Raw genomic sequence first — 15,290 nt, 5'->3', positions numbered from 1 at the left:
TCCATGAAAAGTGGACCAAAAAATCATCAGTCCAGGCTACTTGGAGGGGATCTTTGACACAGACAGGGAAATTGGAGCAAACAGGGTCTAAGATGTGCCCGCCATGGTGTGTAGGGGAACTGACCCATTGGGAGAGCTGGGCGAGGATCAGTGAGTCAAGAAACTCCCTGGTATGCCCTCTTCCAATCAACAGAAACTCTCGTATTTTTAGGATCTGCAGGGAGTTTTAACTGAAACTTTCAACTTCCCAGGCCAGGCCAGACTACTATCTATGAACCACTAGTCCTGACTGTTCAATTTAGGAAGAACTTGTCAATAACTACATCGCGTCCAAGATTGGCCTTACTGCTCGTGCCACGTTACCAAGTGGGTGAGCAGGGGTTATCTTGGCGTGTAACTCCCTTGCCCTGACTTAGGAGTGGTGGTCTCTGACTGACTTTGGCGCAAGCCCTGGCCAACCCAGGGATCCCATTTCTAACACATGTCAATAACCACATCGCGTCCACATAACCCCGTGGTTTCACACCATCACAAAAATGTGTACAACAAAAAATGTGAAGTGAGGCCAGAAACCCAAGGAGTTGCTGGATGGTACCCGCCAGAATGCCCACCTTATCATCATCGGTTGCTTTCGTGGCCTAAAAAGGTGAGTGCTTGAAGTTCCTCAGACATGAGAAATCAAAACAGGGAAAAACAAAAATTGTGTGTGACAGCCAGCACTTAGAATATCAAACTCAGTCAGTGCCCACCGGTCCCCAACCGTGAAAAGAGAACAGTTATTGTTGCAATTAAAATGGGGCACCACTCACACACAAGACATCTTTTATTGAGTGTTGTGAGTGCCCTCAAGTTAAAAAAAAAGGCATTTATTTGTCCACTTTCACTCACAGAAGGCCAACATGTTTCGCTGCCGAACTTTTTTAGAGCAGCTTCTTCAGGTCTGTCGGGGAAAACCAGTCTTCACCACATTCCTTTACCACATTCCTTTATCACACCAAATCTGTAGTTATTGACTTGGAGGCCAGTGCCATTGTTGAACTGATTGTTACGAGTGGAACCTTTGAACCAACCTACCCTAGGCAGGACTGGGCACACACACCTGCTCAGCGCCAGGATACCCTCACGGGTGATTAACCAACCCACCCTAGGCAGGGCTAGGCACATACACCTGCTCAGTGCCAGGATACCCTCACGAGTGATTAACCAACCTACCCTAGGCAGAGCTGGGCACACACCTGCTCAGCACCAGAATACCCTCACGGGTGATTAACCAACCTACCCTCGGCAGGGCTCGGCACACACCTGCTCAGCGCCAGGATACCCTCATGGGTGATTAACCAACCTACCCTCGGCAGGGCTCGGCACACACCTGCTCAGCACCAGGATACCCTCATGGGTGATTAACCAACCTACCCTCGGCAGGGCTCGGCACACACACCTGCTCAGCGCCAGGATACCCTCATGGGTGATTAACAAACCTACCCTAGGCAGGGCTCGGCACACACCTGCTCAGTGCCAGGATACCCTCATGGGTGATTAACCAACCTACCCTAGGCAGGGCTGGGCACACACACCTGCTCAGCGCCAGGATACCCTCATGGGTGATGAACCAACCTACCCTAGGCAGGGCTGGGCACACACACCTGCTCAGAGCCAGGATACCCTCGGGGGTGATGAACCAACCTACCCTAGGCAGGGCTGGGCACACACACCTGCTCAGCGCAAGGATACCCTCACGATTAACCAACCTACCCTAGGCAGGGCTGGGCACACACACCTGCTCAGCGCCAGGATACCCTCACGGGTGATTAAAGAACCTACCCTAGGCAGGGCTCGGCACACACACCTGCTCAGCGCCAGGATAACCTCACTGGTGATTAACCAACCTACCCTAGAGAGGGCTGGGCACACACCTGCTCAGCACCAGGATACCCTCACGGGTGATTAAAGAACCTACCCTAGGCAGGGCTCGGTACACACACCTGCTCAGCGCCAGGATAACCTCACTGGTGATTAACCAACCTACCCTAGAGAGGGCTGGGCACACACCTGCTCAGCGCCAGGATACCCTCGTGGGTGATTAACCAACCTACCCTGTGATACAAAAGGGGGCGGTGATGGACGGAGCATCTGAACCAATCAAATACTCACACCCAGTCAACAGATCTGGGTTTAATCCATCACCGTTCTTTAGCCCACTCTGCCACCCCAGTTCAGACATGGCCATATGCAAATCAGTCTGACCCTGTGCCTCATGGGAACAGTCCAGCCCAAACTGCCAAGCCATGCCTTCCCTGGACCGGAAACAAGCTTTCGAGGACCGGTTTCTGGCATTTCAGCTGTCTTCAGCCCGGCTTGCTTGAATCCAGTGGCAAAGTGAGCAAGGGACTCACGTCTGAGCATACCCTGCCAACTTATGGCGAACAAAGTGGTACAAAAGGGGGTAATTAACCAACCTCCCCTAGGCAGGACTAGGCACACACACCTGCTCAGCGCCAGGATACCCTTGTGGGTGATTAACCAACCTACCCTAGGTAGGGCTAGGCACACACACTCACAGCGTCAAGATACCCTCACGGGTGATTAACTAACTTACACTAGGGAGGGCTAGACGCACACACCTGGTCAGCGCCAGGATACCCTCATGGATGACTAACCAACCTACCCTAGGCAGGGCTCGGCACACACACCTGCTCAGCACAAGGATACCCTCACGGGGGATTAACCAACCTACCCTAGGCAGGGCTAGAAACCCACCTGCTCAGCACCAGGATACCCTCGTGGTTGAAGGCGGGCCAAAGGCAAGCCCGTCTGCGCCCGTCCGTGCCTGGACCATGCCCAGCACCAGAACCCCTGGACCTAGCACCCCCGCAACACCAGACTGCACTACGACTCCAGCACCCTCCACGCACTCAACCCCGGACGAAACCACCCCTGCTACCGGGCCACCCTGAAGCACACCCAAGGGCCTTTCACCTGCCGGAACTGCAGATTCACCAGCATCCAGCCAACCAAACCACCAACCAGAGAACCCAACTACCTCCGCTGCATCCCCCTCAACACCCGATCCGCCCACAAGTCCGCCATCCAACTCGGGGACCTCCTAGACTCTACAGCCCCCGACGTCGCCTTCTTGATGGAGACCTGGCTGAATGCCACCTCAGCACCAGACATCGCCTTAGCCATCCCACAGGGCTACAAGAACACCCACAGAGACCACACCAAAGGAGTGGGAGGGGGAATCGCCATCATCCACAAGGACACCCTCAGTGTCTCGACCAACACCAACGACACCCTCACCACTGCCGAGCACATGCACTTCCAGATCCACACCGTCCCCAACACCACCCTCAGAGGAACACTCGTCTACAGAACCCGGACCACGACCACAGTTCAGCGACACCATCGCCGACCTCGTCAGCACCCACGCCCTCGCCTCCATGGACTACATCCTCCTCGGGGACCTGAACTTCCACCCTCGAGAACAACAATGCGCTAACTCCACCGCCCTGATTGACAACCTCGCAAACCTCGGACTCAAACAGCTCGTGACGACACCCACCCACGCCGCTGGACACACACGCTGGACCCCATCTTCTCTGCAAGCCCCCACGTCGCCTTCAACCACACCACCGAACCCCACTGGACTGACCACAGATGCGTCCATTTCACCTTCAGAAAACCCACCACACACCACCGCACCCAACAGCTGCCACGCTGATGCTGGGGCAAGGTCACCAAGGACCAACTGACTACCACCCTCGCCCTGAGACCACCCGCTGACCCCATCGACCCCGACACCGCCGCCACCAACCTCAAAAAGTGGATCAGCGACTGCACCAACATCCTCGCCCCTCTCAAGATCTCCACAACCAACCACACCAACAAGAAAGCCACCTGGTTCACCAAAGACCTCCGGACCTCCAAGCACACCTATCGGAAGCTGGAGAAGAAATGGCTCCGCGACCGTTCACCAGACAGCCACACAGCCCACAAGAACGCCACCCGCAGACACCACCAACTCATCAGGACCTCCAAGAGGATCGTCTTCAAGGACCGCCTAGACAACAACGCACACAACACCAAAGAGTTCTTCAGCATCGTGAAATAACTCTCCAACCCCAGCTCCAACACCAACGACAATCCACCATCACAAGACCTATGCGACTCCCTGGCCACCTTCTTTCACCGCAAGATCACCGACATCCAAGACAGCTTCAACCCCGACACCCCCGCACCCACCACCGAGACCACCACCCCTGCGACCTCCACCCGCACAAGTCGCCTGACCGCCTGGTCCAAAGTCAGCGATGAAGACACCATCAAAACCATGAACTCCATCCACTCCGGATCTCCATCCGACCCCTGCCCTCACCACGGTTTCAACAAAGCCAGCACAACCATCGCGCCCCACCTTCGGAAAGCAATCAACATCTCCTTCGAGACAGCAACCTTCCCGGAAAGCTGGAAGCACGCCGAGATCAACGCCCTACTGAAGAAACCCAAGGCGGACCCCAAGGACATCAAGAACTTCCGGCCCATCTCCCTGCTCCCGTTCCCGACAAAAGTAACAGAGAAGATTGTCAACAACAACTAACCCGCTACCTCGAAGACAACAGCATCCTGGATCCTTCCCAATCCGGCTTCCGCAGCAACCACATCACCGAGACAGCCCTCATTGCCGCCACCGACGACATCAGGATCCTGATGGACAAAGGAGAAACAGCCGCCCTCCTCCTCCTGGACCTCTCAGCTGCCTTCAACACGGTCTGCCACCGCACACTACGAACACGCCTACACGACGCCGGGATCCAAGAGAAGGCCCTGGCCTGGACCTCATCCTTCCTCTCCGGCAGAACCCAGAGCGACCACAGAGATCTTCTGCGGCATCCCACAGGGATCCTCCCTCTGCCCGACGCTGTCCAATATCAACATGGCACGCTCGCCCACGTCGCACGACAACATAACCTCAACATCATCTCCTATGCCGACGACACCCAGCTGATCATATCCCTCACCGAAGACCCCCACACCGCCAAAGCCAACCTCCACAGAGGAATGAAGGCCGTCGCCGACTGGATGAAGGACAGCAGACTGAAGCTGAATTCAGACAGGACAGAGGTCCTCATCCTCGGACCCACCCCATCAGCCTGGGACGACTCCTGGTGGCCCACATCGCTAGGCACAGCCCCAGAACCCACCAACCACGCACGCAACCTGGGGTTCATCTTTGACTGCGCCCTCTGCATGACCTAGCAAGTCAATGCCGTCTCCGCTTCCTGCTTCAACACCCTCCGAATGCTCCGTACGATCTTCAAATGGATCCCTCCCGACACGAGAAAAACCGTCACCCATGCTCTCATCACCAGCAGACTCGACTACGGGAACACCCTCTACTCAGGAACAACAACCAAGCTCCTGAAACGACTACAACGAATCCAGAACGCCTCAGCACGACTGATCCTCAACATCCCCCGACGCAGCTACATCACACCCCACCTGAGAGGCCTACACTGGCTCCCCGTCAACAAGAGGATCACCTTCAAACTCCTCATCCACGCACACAAAGCACTACACAACACTGGACCCACCTACCTCAGCGACCGACTCAGCTTCTACACCCCCACCCACAGCTTCCGCTCCGCCAACCTCGCCCTCGCCACAGTTCCTCGTATCCGGAAAACCACGGCCGGCAGCAGATCCTTCTCCTACCTCGCCGCCAAGACCTGTAACGCTCTCCCTACCAGCCTACGACAGACCCAGGACCTGCCGACCTTCAGAAGACTTCTCAAGACCTGGCTCTTCGATCAGTAGCGCCCCCCCCCCCAGTGCCTTGAGACCCTCACGGGTATATAGCGCGCTTTAGAAATGTAGTGATTGATTGATTGATTGATTAACCAACCTACCCTCGGCAGGGCTAGAAACACACCTGCTCAGCACCAGGATACTCATACTGGTGATTTAGGCTGCGGGTGTGTGATAGCGCTACTGATGTTTTTCACCTATTCACTTAGCTGATTACTAGCTGCACTTTTAAAAAACTGTAATTGATATTATTTGCGCAAAGTGTTTGTGTTACTTGGTACTGGGCACGGCAACTTGCTTACCTTCTTCCTCACGCTCCTGACCCCGTTCCGCCCTGGCATTGTGCCGTTTGCGCGGAGGGTCGTCCAATCGAGCGCCACTTCCTGCTCTTCACCACTTCCGCCCTGCCTCTCCACCTTGCAGGTTAGCGGTTTAGTGGCTCACGCCACTTTTGGTATAAATGGCGGCCTGGCAGAAGCGCAGCGGATGAGCACAGCGGGAGCGCCGACTTCGCGCCGAAGTTGCGCCAAAGTTAAGCCCGTCTGCGCCCGTCCGTGGCCGGCCGCGTCTAGCGGCCACGCATAATGTTCGCCGCCTCACGTATTCCTCTCAGGATTTATACTCCTTTCAATACTCTAGGCCTCCTGACCCCCACGCTGCTGGTATAGCCCAAGCTTGTGGCATTTGGATACCTTACCGTTCCCACCCTAACCGTGCAGATGTGCCCACCTCCATATCTCATAACAACGCTGTTCCCCTGCCCCCTGTGGATAGTTCGCCAGTATCCCATCTCATTTCTATCGTCTACCTCAATACTCGCTCGCTCCCCAAGCATCAACTTGAAGTGTTTCAACTGTTAGACAATAGTAATATTGATATTTTGCTTCTTTCTGAAACTTGGCTAAACGAGGACTCCACCCCCGACATCCTTGCTGCTATCCTCTCGGGATTTTATATCCTACAGTCCAACAGGGCGACGGGCAGAACGGGTGGGGGGGTTGCTGCCATCATTCGTTCCCAATTCCACTTCACAAATCTGGTAACTACTCCCATTCCAAACTCTGACATTCTCACGTTGAAATTTACTTCCCCCAAATTTTCTTTTATTTTTGTCCTTGTTTATTGTCCTCCTGACAATATGCCTCTCTTCTCCTCTCAATTCGGTGACCTCATCTCCCGGTTAGTTATCAATTCTGCCAGAATCCTGATTATAGGCGATTTCAACTACTGGCCATTGGACTCCCGGGAAAGCGGCCTGTCGGTCGAATTTACAGATCTACTATGTGGCCTGAATTGTCTGCAGCACATTTCAGTAGCTACCCACACTAAAGGTCACACTCTTGACCAAGTGTGGACGGCCAACCTTGACATTTCCCCTCCCTTAGTTTATCCTTGTACCTGGTCTGACCACTTTTTCATTTCCTTCTTACTAAAATTCACTCAGTCTACCCGTCCCTCACCTGTTACTAATTTCATGGCACGAAACTGGAAGCGAGCTGATATTTCTCACTTTCATTCCATTCTGTTTACTACACTTCCTAACGACACTACTGAGATTAACACGCAAACAGCCATCCTCGATCAATGGCTGACACAAGCAAGCGATGTGGTCGCCCCAATGACAACTATCAAAACCAAACGCCCGCATGCCGCTCAGCGCTGGTTTACTGACCAACTTAAACTGGACAAATTAGCCCTTATACAAGCTGAGCACTGGTGGAGACGGATCTACGATCCCCTATTAAAAACGGCCTACACGGATCTATTAAAACTATACAAAAAATCGATTCTATCGGCCAAATCTTTTTATTTTTCTCAGAAAATTCTCAGTTCCGCCTCTAAAACCAAGGACATTTTTTCAATTGTAGAAGAACTTTCCCTTCCTGACCGTGTTACTGTACAACCCCAACCCTCACAGGCTCTCTGCGATTCCCTTAATTCATTTTTAACTGATAAAATTACTACCATCAAAAATAACATTCCCTCCCCTTCCTCAGCCAATGTTTGTGTTCTACCCTCCACAAATCCTTGCCGGTTGTACGAATTTCCCCCCATCTCCCAGTCTGAATTCATCTCTTTACTACACGTGGTCAGTTCTGGCTCTCCCAATGATTGTTGTCCCCCTCAAATTTTGAAAGCCGCCTTCCTGGCTTGTCCTGGCCCCCTGCTAGATCTTCTTAATTACTCACTCGCCACAGGCTCTGTCCCTGATGCTTTCAAAAAAGCAGTTGTGGTACCTATACTCAAAAAACCAGGCGCTGATCCAGCTGTCCTAAGCAACTACCGGCCGATCTCCCTCCTCCCCTATTTGGGGAAGGTGTTGGAGACCTACGTCACCCGCTGCCTCAGCGCTTTCATTGAAAAATCCCACTTCCTTGATGATCAGCAGGCCGGTTTTAGACCGGCCCACTCAACGGAAGCTGTCATCGTGGCTGTAATGGATGCGCTGAGACAGGGGGCCGATAGGAACCTGGCCCAGGCCCTGGTCCTATTAGATCTGTCGGCTGCTTTCGACTCGGTCGATCATGCCATCTTGATCGACCGTGTCGGAAACGCGGGCATCCAGGGCTTGGCCTTAACTTGGATCGGTTCCTTCCTACACCGGCGTTCCCAATCGGTTCATCTATCCACGTTCTCTGCTCCCCATTCCCCACTTTCCTGTGGTGTCCCCCAGGGTTCTGCTCTCTCGCCTCTTTTGTTTGATCTTTATATGCAACCCCTCTTAGCCTCCCTCCGTCACACCCCTGTCACTATTTTCAACTATGCGGACGACTTACAGCTAATTTTCCCTATTGACCCCTCTCTTTCCTCTTGCACCAACTTTCAGTCCACTATGCTTGCCATTTCTGAGTGGATGAATTTCAGTCAGCTGAAGCTCAATCCCAGCAAGACGGAGTTGGTATTGACAGGAGGGCCTTCAAATCCTTGGAGCTCCAGCTTTTGGCCCTAAGCTCTCGGTCCCCCACCCTGTCCCGTCAATTCCGTGAGGAGCCTTGGTGTTATCATTTCTAGTGACTTATCTATGAGACCTCAAATTAACACCGTCACTTCCGCCTGCTTTTACCATCTACGCAGAATCTGTAAAATTCGAAGGTTCCTCTCCACAGAGGCTCTCACACTTGTCATCATGGTCCTGGCCAACTCCATGTATGTGGGGATTCCTGCTTACCATCTCCATCGGCTCCAGCTGGTGCAAAACCAGGCGGCCAGACTGGTCTTTCAACAGCCTAAGCACCAACATGTCTCGCCCCTGTTGAGGAGATTGCATTGGCTTCCGGTCGCTTCCCGCTGTATTTTCAAGATGGGTTGTACTGTTTTTAAGTCTCTTCTTGCTCTTGCTCCTGCTTTCACCTCCCTCAGCCTTAAGCGTCACATTCCTCTGAGGAATCTTCGGTCTTCCGCCCACAACCTTCTAATTGTTCCCAGGTTTAAACGCAAAAAACATGGCGGCTCCTGCTTCTCCCTTTTTGCCCCTTCAACCTGGAACTCCCTTCCCCTTTCCATCCGACTTTGCCCCGATTACATCACCTTTCGTAAACTTCTCAAAACCCACCTCTTCCAGTTAGCTTATGATTAAACCCCACTGCCTTACATTTCTGCCTTGTCTGTGAGTGCCATGAAACCGATTGGTGTCCGTGCGCGGTAACAAATTCTTTTAGCATAACATAACATTAACCAACCTACCCTCGGCAGGGCTAGGCACACACACACTCAGCGCCAGGAGACCCTCGCGGTAATTAACCAACCTACCCAGTGGTCGAAGTGGAGAAAAAAAAGTAGGGGAACTGTGGGCAGAGAATCAGAGGGCAGGAATAAGCTGAGGATTGGGTCAGTGGGCGGAGTTAGAGGTCTGGCCAGGATGCGCAAAACATCCCAATCTTTATTATTTGTGTGGCATTTCACTGACCAGTTACAGCTTATTATGTTATGTAATTCAACCAATGGATACACATGATTATTTAACGATTGATATGGGCTATCGACATTAGAAACATATTCCACTTTGTGAATTTATTTTAATCACAGAATGTCCCAAAAATGCTTAAAAGTGAAAGCACGAGCCATTTGTTTCCGAGCCATGGAGTTTCTGTCGTCAGCAATGTACACAGAGACAATCAATTTTACGTGTGTAAATCACTGTATATGAAATGTTACATAAGACAAAGGACTACAAGGTGTAGGAGTCACATGATAACCATACTAGTAGACAGTATAGTTTAATAGTGATTGGCCTGGAGAAACACAAACTTAGAATTTAAAACTTAATACCATGATTGGGGGTTCTCTTTAAAAATCATTATTGATTTGTATAAAAAATAACACTTTTTGCAACATTAGGATAATCAAAGGCTTAGGGAAAAAACCATAACGCTCTAGTTTATACCTTGCAGTTTGTATGCATCTCTTAGATGAAAGTTAATAGCTCACTGTTCTTTGTTAGGATTTTAACTTATAAACTGCAAGTACCAAAAGGATCTCACTGACAAAAGCAGTAACCCACTGACCTATTTACAATATTTGCACTTTGTGATGGGCCTGGTACATTTTCTTAGCAGCAGGCACCTTAACCCTCTGCGCTATCTTTCCATGAGTCAAAACTTCCACTAGACAAATCTCTGATCTCGCTCTAGGAAGAAGTTCATCAGAGTTATCATGACATTTTTATTATTGCTGAAAATAGCTGGTGACCAGGAAGGAGGCAGCAAGTGCTTTTAAAACCATAATATACTCCGCCCCCACTGAAAGTCAGCGCCCGTTGCGGTCACACCAGTCGCACCGCCCTAGAGCCAGCTCTTCTCAGGGGTCCTGTGACCTCAGTGACAGAGTCACTGTTGCTCTAGGGCAGAGGTCTTCAAACTTTTTTAGGTTGAGCCCCCCAAGCTGAATTTTTTTCTAAGTCTGGCCCCCCCACCACCTGACAGAAATTTCTGGAATCTGGTACACCTCATAATCGACCGCCTTTCGGATATCCCAGGCCATATCCGGTAAATAATGTTAAACACAGTAAGAGTGCTTAGTAAACTGCAGGTTTGTGAGTGGGTGTGGTTAAATGAAGGAAGCTTATTAGACAGTTTAAATAAAAAATGTCCAAGATAAAGTGTGCGCGTATTGTTTTAACTAGGGTTTTACTTATGTAGTTGAGTCATAATGGAACAGTGTTCTCTTGAGCAGCCCCGTCACCTACTAAGTAAGTACCCTCAAGTCAGGTAAATACCGACCAACGTCTTCATAAACATTTTGAATGGAAGTGTGAGAAGTTGGCCTGATATATGATGTTTCCAATTCTGGAACCACCTTGTATCAGTCCAAATAACCCCTTATGGTGTCTGGTTGTAAGTCAACCTTGTAGACAAGCTATCTTAATGGTAGCATAGACTAAGCAGCCTTAAAGGCTTAACTCAAGAGGTCGTGTTAAGCGAGCTGTTTTACCAATCACAATCCTGTAATATCAAATGAAAGGACACCACACAAGTATATATTATAAAAATATATGTATTTATTTCTAAGAATAATCCCCAGTACTCTTTATGAATAAAGGGGCACAAGCGTTAAATCAAAAGCACAGTATAACATACAAAGTTGCACAATTATGGATGAGGGCGAGAGGCCACTCAGACCATATACTAAACAAGTGGTATAAGAGATACCAATCAAACAGTGGTTAGGCCTAGGGCCTAGGGAATCGCTAGGAGCAGTCGGGACAAGCAATGCTGAAGTCGGGAAAAGCCCGCGGGATTCAGGTGCAGCGCTGAAAGCGCTCGCATGCACCAATGTTAGTCAATGGTGCGTAAAAGTTACACAAAGAGAGTTTTTGGACACTTCCGTTGAACCTAGAAAGACAAAACTTAAGACACAGACCCTAGAGGTGTGTACCAGTGTGGGAACACCGGCGTTGCAATGTTACCTCACCCACAGGAAGCGGGTGCACAGGTCGAAGTAGTGTCGGGTTTCGTCACGCTGGTTCTTGGTGCTTGAAGCTGAAGAGGCTGCAGGCGCTGTGAAGGAGAAGTGTCCGGTGGGATCCAAGGGTGGATCGAAGTCGAAAAGTACCTGAAAGCAGAGGGGACAGAGTCTGGGTCACTCAGCAGTGACCAGGGTGGAACCAGGACGGAACCAGGCAATGTCGGGCGCAATCAGGTCGCTGTCGCGGTGCTTCTCTCCGCTGTCACGTGGGCTCTGGGGCATCTGCGACGTCCAGGAGCAGGTCACGATCTGTCCCATGCAGGCTCTCGCCGTCGGCGCTGTCGGCTTCAAGATTGGAGCAAACAACACTTGGCAAAAGCAATCCACGCGGAACTGGAAGATTACTTCTCACTCAAACCAGGAGGGTCAGAGTGGGGGCTCCTTTTCAGGGGAGCTGGTGCAGATCTGGAGCAACCAGAATCACAAGTTGTATTTCAAGTTTCGTTGGCACAGGGGCCACAAGCCGGCTGGCAAGGGACCGGGTCAACGCGTTGAGCCAAAAGAAGCACAAGGGCCCCACGCAGCACTCGTCGAGTGTAGGGGGTGAACTTCTGTGCAAGAGTGGCTCAGGGTTGAGGCTTCTCAAACCCCGGTGTACAGCTTCGAGGGTCACTCGTGGGCCGTACGGTAAGCGTCTCGTGGTCTTTCCAAGATGGCGTGCCCCACGCTTCCGGTCGCCTCCACGGGTCTCAGCTCTGCAGGGACTGTGGATCGGGCTGTAAGAAGGCAGGCAAGCTTGATCTCGTCGATCTCTGTCGCTCGAGTTCTGGCGGGAACTGCAACAAAGCAGACGTCGAGGGCTGGATGGTGCCTGTTTGCACAGGGTGGTCACTCCTTGACCACAAGGGAGATTCTTCAGTCTTCTACGTTGAGTAGGATGTCGAAGGGTCCAGAGTTTCGTTTCTTATGTTTCATCAGGATAATCTGAAGTGCTTTGAAACTGCTCCCATTCTTATACCAATCTAGGGGGCTGGATTACCTGCTAGGTCCCCTCCTATGGGTGGGACCCAGGAAGGGGGTGGTTACACCCCTTTCCTTTGATCCAGGCCGCGCTGGGTCGGGGGCTGGGGTGCCCCAGAACCGGTTTGGCCGGATTATGCAAGGGGCAGCCTTGTGCGCCCCAAGCAGTGTCTGGTTTCTTTCAAACCTCCCTGCTACAATCCACTATCTCCTGTCTGGGGGGGTGTGACACCCTCCTGCGACAGGAAACCCTTTGTCCAGGCCCCCTTGGCTGAGTTTCGGTCAGCTTCAGGGGGTCAGACTTGTGTCTATGGCAGAAGCATCCATTTTGTGGATCTGAGGTCCTATTAGAAATTAACCGCATTTCAGTAAAGTAACATGTCTTCTCCCTCTAGAGGGGTGGAATGCTATCCCCGTCGCCAGAACTGGCGAGGGGATAGTATTCCAAATCGTATGACACCTTAAACGACATGTTTTGATAAAGCCAAACCAAAGTTGCTATATAACCGCGAGGATTATAATGCACTTAAGAGTATATGGTATGGCATTATCCTGAAACAGCTTAGGCAGTTGGTCCCGACGGCTGCAGACAGGCTCAGCTCATGCTAGAGCTCCATCTCACATTAAACCACGCACTCTGCCTCCAGGATTGATGAGGCCTTCCATAGGAGTGGCTCACAGGTTTATATGTGTCCAGATATAGGTTTAGATATAGGTATACTATATCTAAGCAAGGGGTAATTACACCACCTTGCCCCAGCTGAGTGATCAGCCAGTTGTGTCAATTTAAGAACCAGCCAGGGGTGGCAAAAGATATGCTGCAGCCCCTGGTAGGCCTTGGTGGCACCTATGCCCTGAGCACCTATAGTGCATGGTACAGGGGCTGACAAGGAGTCCATTTCCAATTGTGGTATGTGCCTATAGCACATGTATCATTAATTTAGAGAGAGAACAGCAGGCTGGGGGTCGGGTTAGCAGGCCCACAGCCTCAGTAGTCGAAAACCAGTGAAGCAAAAAGCAAAAATTTGGAGTGACCATAGGATAGCAGACCCTACTCTCCTACAGGAAGTGAGCCACTCAGTCCCAGACTTGGTTTTGCACCTTCTCAAATTGTTGAGCGTTACCAAAGCAATTGAGGTGAAAACATCCCTTTCTGTGATATCAGTGACACCAATGCACAATGCTTATTCTTATTAGCCCCCCCACTTGTTTTTTTAAGACCTGAGCCCTGAGTTGGGATTTAGGACACATGTCAGGCTTATGTTTAAAAAAATAGAACTAATAAAAACTGAATGATCTTGCCTATTTTACTTAAGAGCAATGTTGGCTGACAGACTTTGTGGTGATCAAATGGACCTGTCTCCAGCTGCACAGTGAACTGGCAGCATTACAGTGCATGTAAATGCAGCGGCGGCCGGTGCAGGTAAGTGCGTTGGGGGGGGGGGCGGCAGGGCGGGGAAGTCGATAGACGACAGAATAGGTCAAATTAAATAAATAAATGATAACTATTCTGTTCCCCCGCACAACTCCACCGCCCTATCGCGCTTACCTGCACCAGCCACAACTGATGCGTGAGCCTCCAGGGAGTAGGTCTAGGAAGAGAGTAGAAAAGATTGCCCCAAATTACTCTTAATTACCCAAGCTGGCGTAATGACCTAACTAATTAATTTCAGTACTTTAGAATCACAAGAATAATGCGTAATTACTGAATTTACTCTGGCATAATTAAAATTTCACCCAGGCCTATCATTTACCCATAACAGTGGATTGTCTGTAGGTATGGCGGCTTGCAGAAGACCATGGCCCAGATGCATCAAACAAAAATCCGCTCACAAAGGGGCAGATTCTCAGAATCTGCCCCTTTGCGAGCGGTATTTTTGCATTTGGGATGCATCATCCCAAATGCAAAAATCGCAATTTTAGAAATCGCTAAATTGCGATTATTTGCATTTAAGGAATCTCAAATTGAGATTCCTTAAAAGCAATGCATGAAAGTTTTTAAAATAGTGAATTCGCTAATAGGGCACGCAAATTATCATGAAGTACAACTTCATGGTAATTTGCAAAAACTAAAATGCACTCCATGTTGCGCACACACATGCCCTAAGGGCATGTGTGTGCGCAACATATGTGCACAGATCAATTTCAGGGGGTACAACAGGGTGTCCTTTGGACACCCCTGCACCCTTGAAATCGCAATCTCAATTTGCGAATCGCTAATTGCGATTCGCAAATTGAGATTGTCTTCCCATTCCTTCCTATGGGCCTCTAGGCCCATAGGAATGAATGGGGAGGTATTCCTTAATTGCGACTCGCAATTTGCGAGTTGCAATTAAGGAATTCCAAGGAATCGCTATTTTTTAAGTGATTTCTTGATGCATTGCAGTTTGCAATTGCTTGATAGCAAATCAGTATTTTTCGCTATTAAGGAATCGCAAATTGGGTTGTTGATGCATCTGGGGGTATGTTGAGTAAAACAGTCTCAACTAGCCTAAGTGGAGGAACGATATATGAATGAGGATTTTTTGTGATGATATGAATGTGGGATTTTCACGTGGAGG

This window comes from Lissotriton helveticus, chromosome 8 (genome assembly GCF_964261635.1).
Source record: "Lissotriton helveticus chromosome 8, aLisHel1.1, whole genome shotgun sequence".
Taxonomy (NCBI): Eukaryota; Metazoa; Chordata; class Amphibia; order Caudata; family Salamandridae; genus Lissotriton; species Lissotriton helveticus.
This window is presented reverse-complemented; position numbering follows the sequence as displayed.